We start from the raw sequence: 11,527 nt of genomic DNA on the forward strand, positions 1-11,527 counted from the left end.
GTTAGAGAAACTTCTTCCAAAAGTAAAAAACCGGATTTGTTTTCAAGATCTCAATGACAGAAGTGTGTGTAATTTTACTACGGAGCTGTGCAATTAGATTCTGAGCTTTCAATTTCTCAAGATAAACTAATTGGCCAGTAATGGGTCAAGTATCCACCCTGATCTACTCAAATACTAGTATAGCAAATGGCTACCAGGACCCACCCCCATGGTTTGGGAGAATAGTTTTCAGAGGAAGGGTGGGATGGTCCTGGCCAACAAATAGAGTCACCAACTGTCCCAGTTTTTGCACTGAAAGTCATGCATCCTGAGTCCCAGGCAAACTATTTTGGTTGGTAATCCTAGCTAGGCAGGCACCCAAAAAACAGCCCCAAAATACCAATAAATTCATTTTCTTTAGATTTCCTTTTTCTAGACTTCCATACAGTACATCAACCTTCTTCTATGACTTTGCCCCAACTTAAAGGATTGTATCTTCTTCAAATCACATTTTTTCTGATTTCCCTCACAAGAGTTACAAGCTTCATAGGAGCAGACATCTGTTTTTTCACTTATTTATACCCAACACTCACAACAGTGTCTAACAAACGGTACATAAGTATTCAATATAATTGTTGAATTAATAAATATGCCCTTTATTTTCTATAGTATAGTTGAAGTGAGGTTCGAACTTTAAAGCACAAATTTACTAAATGCTTGCAAGATAAATACAGCACATACCATGAAATAGGATACTTTGCCTTAAAAGATGTAGTTTACTTATCTTCAACCAGAGGCCTACAACATTAGGCTTTCTTGCTTAGCCCATGATCTGCCTCCAAGGGGCAGAAACTATCTTTAAACTCTACCACATAAGTTATTTTGTGGCATTGAAATCCTTTTTTTTTCAAATCCTAGCCAGATCTGGTTGTCCGCACATACCGTATTGTGAGGAAAGAGTAAACACAGCAAGTCTGGTTGCTTACTTCTTATGTTCTCAAGGGAACCGTGAGTAACTCTTGGCCAAATCTTGGGAATGTGGCCCTCGGAATGTTCTTTATGGTAGTGACTGGTGATTTTGTTATATTCATCTGGAGCAATGGAACATGCTGTACTGGTTTATCAAGTTACTTTACATGAACACCAAGATTAATGATGTACACTTGGTTTTATTGTTGGGGCGGCCAAGGCTGGTTACATAGCAGAATATGCCTATGTGACTAGCTGACTCCCCTCCCCACCCCCCCTCCCCCCCAGCTGCCATTAAAGCCTTGGGCCTGAAGACTCATTTGGGCTTCCCTGAGTCTCTATAGTTCACTAGCTCTCCTGTGTGGCTTCAGACAAGGAAGGTCTTGTAAGCCTGTGCTGGACTTTTCTGGAATCCATTGTTGCATATCTTTTTCATGTTTCTTATGTTCTGTTTCCTTTCCTGTAATGAATCTTGGCAGTGAGTGTTACCTGCTATTGAGAATCGGGGGTCCACCTGGTGAATCAGCAAATGAAACATGTGTGGTCTTTGGCTTTTCTCTAAACCATCAGTTTACAAACTTGAGTGTCTTCTGGCTTCTCCAGGAAGAATCCATTCTCAAGGAAAGCCCCAAAGTATTATTGAGCAAGTTTTACTAAATAATGTCTGGAGGTTGGGAGGGTTAGATAGCAAAGGAGACTTTTACATTGCACATCCTACTACATGCAACTTCATAGAATACCAGGTGACATATCTTTTCCCAAGTCCCTCTGGCTGTGTTGGGAACTGGAGAGTCTGTCTGCCCTTCCATACCATTCATAGCATGTCTCCTCCTCTCGTGAGTGGTTCAGCTTTGCCTTCAAACCTGCCTATTCTTCTCAGAGAAACAAAAGTTTTGAAGTTTTCAGGACTTACCTTCCTCAGATGACAGTTTACTGGCCATCTGTTTTTATTTCCATTCTGCTCTTGAAGATCTTACTCCGACTCCCACTCTTTCTAAATGATTTCTCTAAGTATTCTCTCTAACCACTTAACAGTATTTTCCCTGAAAGAGTTCTGCTTAATTCAATTTTTTCATCTGATTATATTAAAATTATCTGAAGGAGAGCCCAACCTATAAAGTAGATAAAAGCAGAGCTGTTCTGGTTGGAACAAGGTCATGGGTCAGGTCTAGAGCCCAAGAACTCAGCCTCCCAACCTCCTACCATCCCTCCCATGAGGTGCTGCCCTAAACTAAGGCCCTACGAAATGTGGTTTGAAAAACATAGCTCTAAGTTCTTTCAGGAGAACAAGACCCCAAGATGACAAGAATCCCACCTGCCTGAAGCTCAGCTATGGAGTCTTCATTTTCTGAGAACAGCCTCTCTTTCTCCTTATTGACAATGTGGTGGCCTTAGCTTTCTGTCTACCACCCACCCAATCATCTTGATCTCAGTACAACACGACAACCTCAAGACTGACAGGAGGTTCATATAGAGGCCAGATCTCCTTGACTGTGAACGTGTTGCTGAGTAGATACTTAAATCCTTCCAGGTGTTTCTAAGATGGAGAGGGTGAAGAAATCAAAGTGGAAAATAGATACAGATGTCCCATAATCAAGCTGCTTTTCCCTAGTCAACAACGACATCATTGCTGAGAATTGCCTTTGGTTTGCTAAAAGAAATCATAGTCTTTTTAAATAGGTAGCAGGAAGACACCTTAAAGAAAAATGTGTTGACCTCCAGCTAGATCTAATTCTGAAGGTCTTTTTATGGCAAGTGATCATAAACCAATTCTCTGAATCATCTGTTTCTCAGGAATTTGGGGAATTATTCCTGGGTTCTAAATGGATAATGTAAGCTTCCAAAGTTATCATACATTCTTACTGAAAAAGCAGCAAAATCACAAACCAATATCACTTTTTAAAGTGAGGTATGTGGTCAATAGGCAATGAAAAGAACCAAATATATTGAAGATGCCTATTTTAAGGATATAATTCCAACAAGCAACTGTTTGTTTTTCTTATGGGGAGTGTGCCCATTAAGTTTTGGTAAATGATAAATTTTCTTCCAGCATCTCTAATTTATAATATCATTGAATCATGTTATGTTCCAAGCCAAAAATAAGCTGTATTTCTTTTTTTTTTTTCCTTTAGTTTTCTTTGTATTTCCCTCTAAAGTAACTGAAAGTCTCAAGAGATGTGGAACTCATGGTTCACAACCCTTCAGCTCCAGATAGAGGAATTGTATTTTTAAACTGATCCCTAAATAGAAAGATCCAAAGAAGGAAATATGTGGAGTATGAAAATCTCTTCCCAAAATGCATGAGAGCCTCATAAATTTGGAAACATTCTTTTCTCATAAACTGCTCCAAAAAGAAATGTTTAGTACTTATAGCTTATATTGGAGGCAATGAAGCAAGAGAGCATTCCTTCTTGCTTGTGGTGGAGAGACTAGTGAATTATATTCTAAACAAGCATTCTTTCTCCTTTAAAACAACAACAACAACAAAACCCATGCAAAAAATAATACACTTAAAAGGCTATGGTTCCCAATAAGCCATCACATATTTTACTATAATATTTACAGAAGAGTTAATAATCAACAATGCCAGTAATTGCTCCACACTGGTTGTCACTATGCCACATTGTTTCTGGAAAGCTCTCCTGGTCTGGAGGAAAGAGAATGACTTTGCAATTGTGCAGAGGTGAATTCAAGTTCTGGTTTGCTATTACTAACTGTGTGATCTCCAGCAAGTTCCTTGCCTGTCCATGCCTCAGTTGGCTCATTTTATAACAATTTTGAATTTAACATAATTCACACGATTTAGTGTTTACCAAGTACAGCACTGAAGGTAATCAGTACAACCCTTGAAGCAGGTATCTGTTTTTATCCATATTAACTGAGGCTTGCAGATTAAGCCTCAACCTGAAGAGGTTAAGAAACTTGCTTTCAAAGTGGTAGAGCTGAGACTCAAGCTGTTCCTGATCCCATGCTACTAATCTATTCACTTTAAAAGTAAGGATGAATATTAAACACCTATTTTTAGGGTTGTTTTAGATACTAAATGAAGTAACCCAGAAAGTGCCTTTCACTATGTACATCACACAAAGGAACGTTATACAGCACTAAAAAAATGAATGAACTACAGTTCATTTTTGTAATAAAAAGTTGAATGAAAAAAAGCAAGTCCCATAATATCACATACATTATATACCTTTTATAAAATTCAAAACAACTAAAACAACATATATATTAGCATTTCACATATTTGATACAACAGTTAAAGAAAGCTTGGGAATTATATACACAGCATTCAGGACAGTCGTTAGTTTCGGGGGGATGGGGACAGGGAGAAAGGATGTGGTGGGAGAGCATTCAGACAGATGGAAGCTACTGTCAATGTTCACTTCCCTGGTTTTCATACGGGAAAGACGAAAAATTGATATACAGACAGACAAGAGGATTGACAAGGACCAATCATGAGTGTGCTGTGCACACTAGGCTGATTACCCAGTCTGGTTATATTCTTCTGAAATCTGTAAAAAAGTGACTTTTCCACAAGCTGAACCATATAAAATTGCCAATTTTTAATCATTTTTCTACCTACAAAACTGGAAATTTCGTATGGTTTGACCTAACATATATCAGCAAATATTGGTTTCTCCCTCTACTATCCAGCAAAAACAAAACAAAACAAAAAACCCATGTATTAGTTTATTTCTGTTGCTTGTAACAAAATATCTGGAACTGGGTAATTTATAAGAAAACAAAATTTATTGCTTACAGTTTCAGAGGCTGGGGAGTCCAAAGTCCAGGGAGCACCTTTGGTGAAGGCCTTGGTGGTGATGACAGTGATGGGAGGGTATCACACTGTGAAAATGACAGAGCAGAGAGAGAGACACTCTTCATGCACCCCTTTTAAAGCCCTCCAAAACATGCCCATGACCACCATTTTTAATCCATTCACTATGGTGTGGCCCTATAATCTAATCACCTCTTCAAGACCCCACCTTTCAATTACCATAACAGAATTTCCCACCCTCAAGAATTACAGTGGGGATTAAGCCTCAGTGAGGTTGAGAGGGGGTTATCCAATCTACAGCAACCCACAAAATAACAACAAACCCCCACCCCCCAAAACAAAGAAATGTTGGTTTCCCTCTGGCTTGCTTGTGTGATGAGGCATGCACATTATCCTGCTGCATCTTGAACTCATCAGCTAACCCCCAGCCCAGGCTATGAGGAAGACAGGTGATTTCCAAACTTAATACCAATCGTGGTATTTACAATACTATAATTACCCAAATTTATAGACATTGTTTATTCCTTTTTCTACTGGAAAACTGGCCAATTCTTCTCTGAGTTCATCTATTTCTTATAATACCTTGCCAAACATAGTCATCAGCAACCAGCACAGGCTATTAACATTCTACTTCCCAATCTCTTCTTCAAAGGCTACAAGTTATTAGAAATATGATGCGCCTTCCAAATTACGTCAGATGAAAACATTACCAAATGTTTTGCCACTGCATAATATGTATATACATCCTTCCATCATCCAATAACAGTTTTCTGCCACTTGTCACCAGCTCCTACGCCAGTATCTCATTTTATGGGAGTTTAATTAAAACAGAAATTTTTATGTCATCCAGGATAAGCTTGGTTATGCTCCAATAAAACAAAACAAATGAATGAAAGAAACCCCAAATCTCATCAGTTTAATCTTGCAAAAGTTTATTCTTTGCTTATTCTACATGTCCAATGCAGTTCATCAAGGTAGTGAGAAAGTAAAAATTAGCTTGAACTGTAAAAATCTGCCTTGCTATTCATCAGACTGGCATAAAAGACACAGATAAAGCCAGCTGCAAAGTTAACAGGAAACAGTATTTTCCCCCAAGGACACAATGCAGCTGTAAAGTGTCATAACAACCCCTTTCCTTAAGTAACTACTGCTTTCTGAGAAACTTTGTCCTCTAAAATCAGAGACTATCAGAAATTTAAATGGTTTGATTCAAATTGTTTGAAATTACATGAGTGAGAAAGAAACAACCCACTCTGCCTGGGGATCTAAGTTACTTTGACACAGAGACACAGTCTCCATTTACAGCCAAAGGGCAGAGTTTCAAATAAGGGACTTCTTCTGCACACAACATTTCACATCTATCTTAACTTTCTTGTTTTCTTATAAAACATTTTTTCCAAGGAAGCATTACACTGGGTCTAGTGTGTAGTCTGGATGTCATGTCAACTACACTGCCCTGCTTTGCTTTGAGACTTTTGAAACAATGTTTTATTGAAACTTCATCTAAACTCTACCCTTCCCTAGATTTCTATCCTACCTTTATCTTTCCCTTTGTTTGGTAAGACGCCTCTTGATTCCTCTAGTGTGTGGTGTCCATCATTGCAATGGGCCAATAAACCTGATTTTGCCTGACAGATGGTTTGCTTTTAGTGGTCTTGGACTGATCAGGCTAAGACAGGTGTTCAACTTATCATGAACTTTTGACATTAGAAGATCTGCATTTTATATAATAAAATAGTTATAGGTTCTTGTCAGGCCCTGTCTTGACCCTAAACTACACTAGCATTCTGAAGATTACTGTTTTCCTGGAAAAAGTGAAGTCAGCTGGTCTATATAACACAAGCCCTCACTCAAAAAAGCTATGGGGTTTAGAAATAACAATGACTAAAACCTGAAGTCCCAAATGCTTCAGGGAAACTTGGGTGAAAGGCCATCTCTAAAAACTGCACTGGCGCACAGCCAAGCTGCCCACTGAGCCTCTTTCTGTCTCTGTCTCTCTGACCTTAATACCATCCTTAGAGAGAGCCCTGCACTGTGTCTCAGGTAGATGCCATCTCTCAATAACTGAAGAATAAAATAGAAGGAAAGGAATTATAAATATGCCATACCTTCCCCACTCCCTCTTCCATCAATGTGGTTATCTCTAGAGAATAAGGAAGGAGTTCAGAATTGTGTATCAGGGGTTATATCAAGAAGCCGTAGAGTTAGACAGTCAGGGAGGTACAAAGAGAAAGGGATAGAATGTCAGCCATTGTCCCCACAAGAAACAGCAGGATTAAAGGAACTGACAAGGAATGGTGAAGCATCTGGAACAAGCAATAGCAGGGACCATTATCACCCTTTGGTCTGAAAAGGGGAAGGGGAGGGAAAGGTAGAGCCTAGTGAGGGCTAGAGATGTGGAGGAGGGATCCCCCTAACAGGAGCTATGGCTGTAGAGGAATGAAGCTACTGTTAGGATCACTAGAGGGTAAGCGTCGGGAGTAGTAGGTAGAGTGGTGGGGTGGGGGAAGACCAGAAGAATAAATATTCCAACCTCTTTGTTTTTACCTGCCAACCTAACCTCCAGTGCCTCCCATTGGCCAAACCCAACTGATCTCTAAAAGGTAATCAAAGAGCCCAGGAGATGCATTGCTGAAGGTCAACCTCAAGAATCACAGTTTGGGTGGAAAAGAGAAAATAATAGGCTAAAGTTGGGAGTGGGGCAAATAGTGATTAATCAGCACAGGTGGGTTGAAGAAACTCAGGGCAGGGTAGACTTGGGCAAGTACATGAGGTAGGAGTTCTTGTCCATAGTTGACTTTTACATGTATGCAACCTCTGTCCTGCCTGGGCTGATGCTTTTCTGGTTCATCAGATCGTGGGTAGAAAGCCTCAATGTGTTCTATTGCTAATGATTCTAAGACTTTCATGGGGTACGAAGTGAGCCTCATTTCTTCTTCTGGCCCATATCCTTCTCAGTGAATTAAGTGCTAGAGCTGAACAATGTATCACCACGAGTCTAGCATTTTTTTTTAATTAATGTATAATTCACATACCATAGATTCATCCTTCAAAAGTATAAAATACATGATTTTTAGCATATTCATAAGGTTGTGCATCCTTCACCTCTATCTAATTTTGAAACATTTTCATCACCCCCCCAAAAAACCCCATACCCATTAGAACTCACTTCCCATTTTTTTTCTTCTCCCAGCACTAAGCAACCACTAGTCTAGTTTCTATCTCTATGAATTTGCCTATTCCGGACATTTCATATAAATGAAATCATACGATATGTGTCTGTATTAGTCCGTTTCTGTTGCTTATAACAAAATACCTGGAACTGCATGATTTATAAAGAAAAACGAAAATTATGCTTACAGTTTCTGAGGCTTGGAAGTCCAAAGTTCATCTGGTGGTGGTGACAGTGACCCAGGGATCTCACCTGGAAAGATGGTGGAAGCAGAGAGAGCAGACATTTACAGTGAGGATTAAGCTTCAATGAGGTTGGGGGGACATCCAGTCTATAGCACACTCACACACATATATATAGTCATGTGCCATGTATACAATGGTGGTCCCATAAGATTATAATACTGTATTTTTATTGTCCCTTTTCTATGTTTACATCTGGTTAGATACACTAATACTTACCACTGTATTACAATTGTCTACAATATTCAGTATAGTAACATGCTGTACAGGTTTGTAGCCTAGGAGCCATAGGCTATACCATATATACCATAACATATCCCCATTGTTAAGGGATGCATGACTGTATGCTTACATCCATGAATATGTATGTATGTATATATGCACATATACATTTACACATACACATAAATGATACCTATGCATATATATTGTATATATGTATATACAAGGGTACTTCAATAGTTTGTAAAAAAAAATTAAATTAAAAGATAACATAAATTCTTCCATGAACTTTTTGAAGACATCTCGTATGTATGTATATGTGTGTATATACAGGCTTCATCCAAAAGACAAATAAAAAGTAACAGAGAAAGAAGACTTTCAAGTGTAAATATTAATGTTGTTTTAAAAGTATCTCTTGAATATCTGTTTTCCAGGTCTTTTAGAGAAAACCAATTTTGTACAATCAAGTCTTGAATGGCTTTATTTTATCCCTGTTCTAAAAAGCCACATACTCCCTCCAGCCCAGTTTGTGACTATAGGATAAACTCAAGTGAAGTAAGTATATTTTCCACGTGCCTGTTTTCTAAATTTAATTGAGAAGTCATTCTTCTTTTTATAAAATCCATTACAGATTCCCTTTTCATTGATATTGCCTACTAATAAAGCAATGGTGTAGGCATAATTCTCACTCCACATTGCAAAGTGAGCTGGCTATCTTACACTGATAACGTCGATCAAGTCAGCTCGTCAGCAGGTAGAATGAGAAAGAGAGAATCCTTTCACCACCCTGTTGAGGCTTCTCAGTGTGACAGCATGCGTTGGCTCTCACTGGCGTCAGACACTGTGCATGGTTTCGTTACATATGCATTTGTTTTTTAACCCTCATAAGAGACCTCAAAGGTTAACTTTTTATCTCCATTTCACAGATGAATAAACTGAGACTTAGGTTGCATAAGTTCCCAAAGTCATTTGTAGAGCTCAGAATCAAATCCTTGTCTTTCCAACTTTTTCAGGTCTAACTCCAGAGCCTAAATTTTTACCCACTCCATAGTCGTACCTTTACATGTTATGAACCTAGACAAGGGCAAAGAAACTTATAAGACAATTTGCTAAAAGACTTAACTATTTGGCTAGCTCCTTTGCATGAAATAGAGCTGGGAATCAGGAAAGAAACGAAAAGAATGTATAAGAAGTCAAAATAGGTTTTATAAACTCCATGCACTAATATTCACACATATTGCTCATAGGATAATTCCTTGGATTATCCCTCAGAGATTTTTTTTTTAATTGTGGTAAAATACACACAACATAAAATTTACCATCTTAACCATTTTTAAGTGCACAGTTTAGTGGTATTAATTACATTTATATTGTTGTGTAACCATGACCACCATTCATCTCTGGAACTCTGGAACTCTTTTCACCTTGCAATACTGAAACTATACCCAGTGAAGAATAACTTCCCATTCTCCCTTTCCCCTATCCTCTGGCAACTACTATTCTACTTCCTGCCTCTGATTTTTACTATTCTCAGTACCTCATGTAAGTGAAATCGTATAGTATTTGTCTTTTCGCGACTGGCTTATTTCACTTAGCATAAGGTCCTCAAGGTACATTTGTATTGTAGCACATGTCAGAATTCCCTTCCTATGAAGGCTGAATAATATTCCATGGTATGTATGTAGCATATTTTGCTTATCCATTGATACATCCATGGACATTGGGTTGCATCCATATTTTAGCAGATATAAATATAGGTGTACAAATGTCTCTTCAATATCCTCTTTCAGTTCTTTTGGGTATATGCCCAGAAGTGGAATTGCTGGATCATATGGTGGTTCTATTTTTAATTTTTGGAGGAACAGCCATATTGTTCTCCACAGAAGCTGTACTCCTTTACATTCCCAACAACCGTGCACAAGGGCTCCAATTTCTTTACGTCTTCACTAACACTTGTTGTTTTCTGGGGTTTTTTGATAGTAGCCAAACTAATGGGTGTGAGGTAGCATCTTGCTTTAGTTTTGATTTGCGTTTCCCTAATGATTAGTGATGTTGAGCATTTTTTCATGTGCTTATTGGCCATTTATATATCTTCTTTGGAGAAATGTCTATTCCATTTCATTGTCCATGTTTGAATCAAGATGTTAGTTTTTTGTTGTTGTTGAGTTTTAGGAGTACTCTATGTGTTTTGGATATTGATCCCTTAACAGATATATGATTTGCAAATATTGTCTCTCATTCTACGGTCACTTTGTTACTTTGTTGATACTCTTTTTTTTTTCAGTTTTTTTATTTATTGTGGCAAAATACACACAAGATTTACCATCTTAACCATTTTTAAGTGCACAGTTCAGTGGTATTAAACACATTCATAATGTGCAACCTTCACCACCATTATTGCCATTTGATGTGCAAATTTTAAATATTTTTGTGAAGTCCAGTTTGTCTGTTTTGCCTATTTGTCATATCCAAGAAATCATTGCCAAATCCAATGTCATGAAGATTTTGCCTTATGTTTTCTTTTAAGAGGTTTGTAGTTTTAGGTATTATATTTAGGTCATGGATCCATTTTGAGTTAATATTTGTATATGATGTTAGGTAAGACTCTAACTTTACTATGTTTTATGTGGGTATCCAGTTTTCTCAGAACAATGTTGGAAAGACTGTCCTTTCCCCATTAAATGACTCTGCACCTCACTGAAAATCATTTGATCATGTTTTTGAGGGTTTGTTTCTGGGCTCTCTCCTCTATTCCAGTGGTCTGTATGTCTGTCTTTATTGACAGTGCCACAGTGTTTTGATTAATGTAGCTGTGTAGTAATTTTTGAAATCAGGTTCTGTGAGTCTTTCAGCTTGATTTTTTTTCAAAATTGTTTTGGCTATTCAAGGTCCCTTGAGATTCCATATGAAGTTTAGAATGGGTTTTTCTATTTCTGCAAAAACCATCATTTGGATTTTGATAGGTATTTCATTGAATCTGTAGCTTATTTGGGATAATACTAAAATCTTAACAATATAAAGTCTTCCAATCCATGAACATGGAATGTCTTTTTATTTATTTGTCTTCTTCCAATTTCTTTCAGCAATGTTTTATACTTTTCACTGTAGAAGTCTGTTACCTCCTTGGTTAAGTTAATTCCTAAGTATTTCACTCTTTATGAT

The sequence above is a fragment of the Cynocephalus volans genome, chromosome 12 (genome assembly GCF_027409185.1).
Source record: "Cynocephalus volans isolate mCynVol1 chromosome 12, mCynVol1.pri, whole genome shotgun sequence".
NCBI lineage: Eukaryota > Metazoa > Chordata > Mammalia > Dermoptera > Cynocephalidae > Cynocephalus > Cynocephalus volans.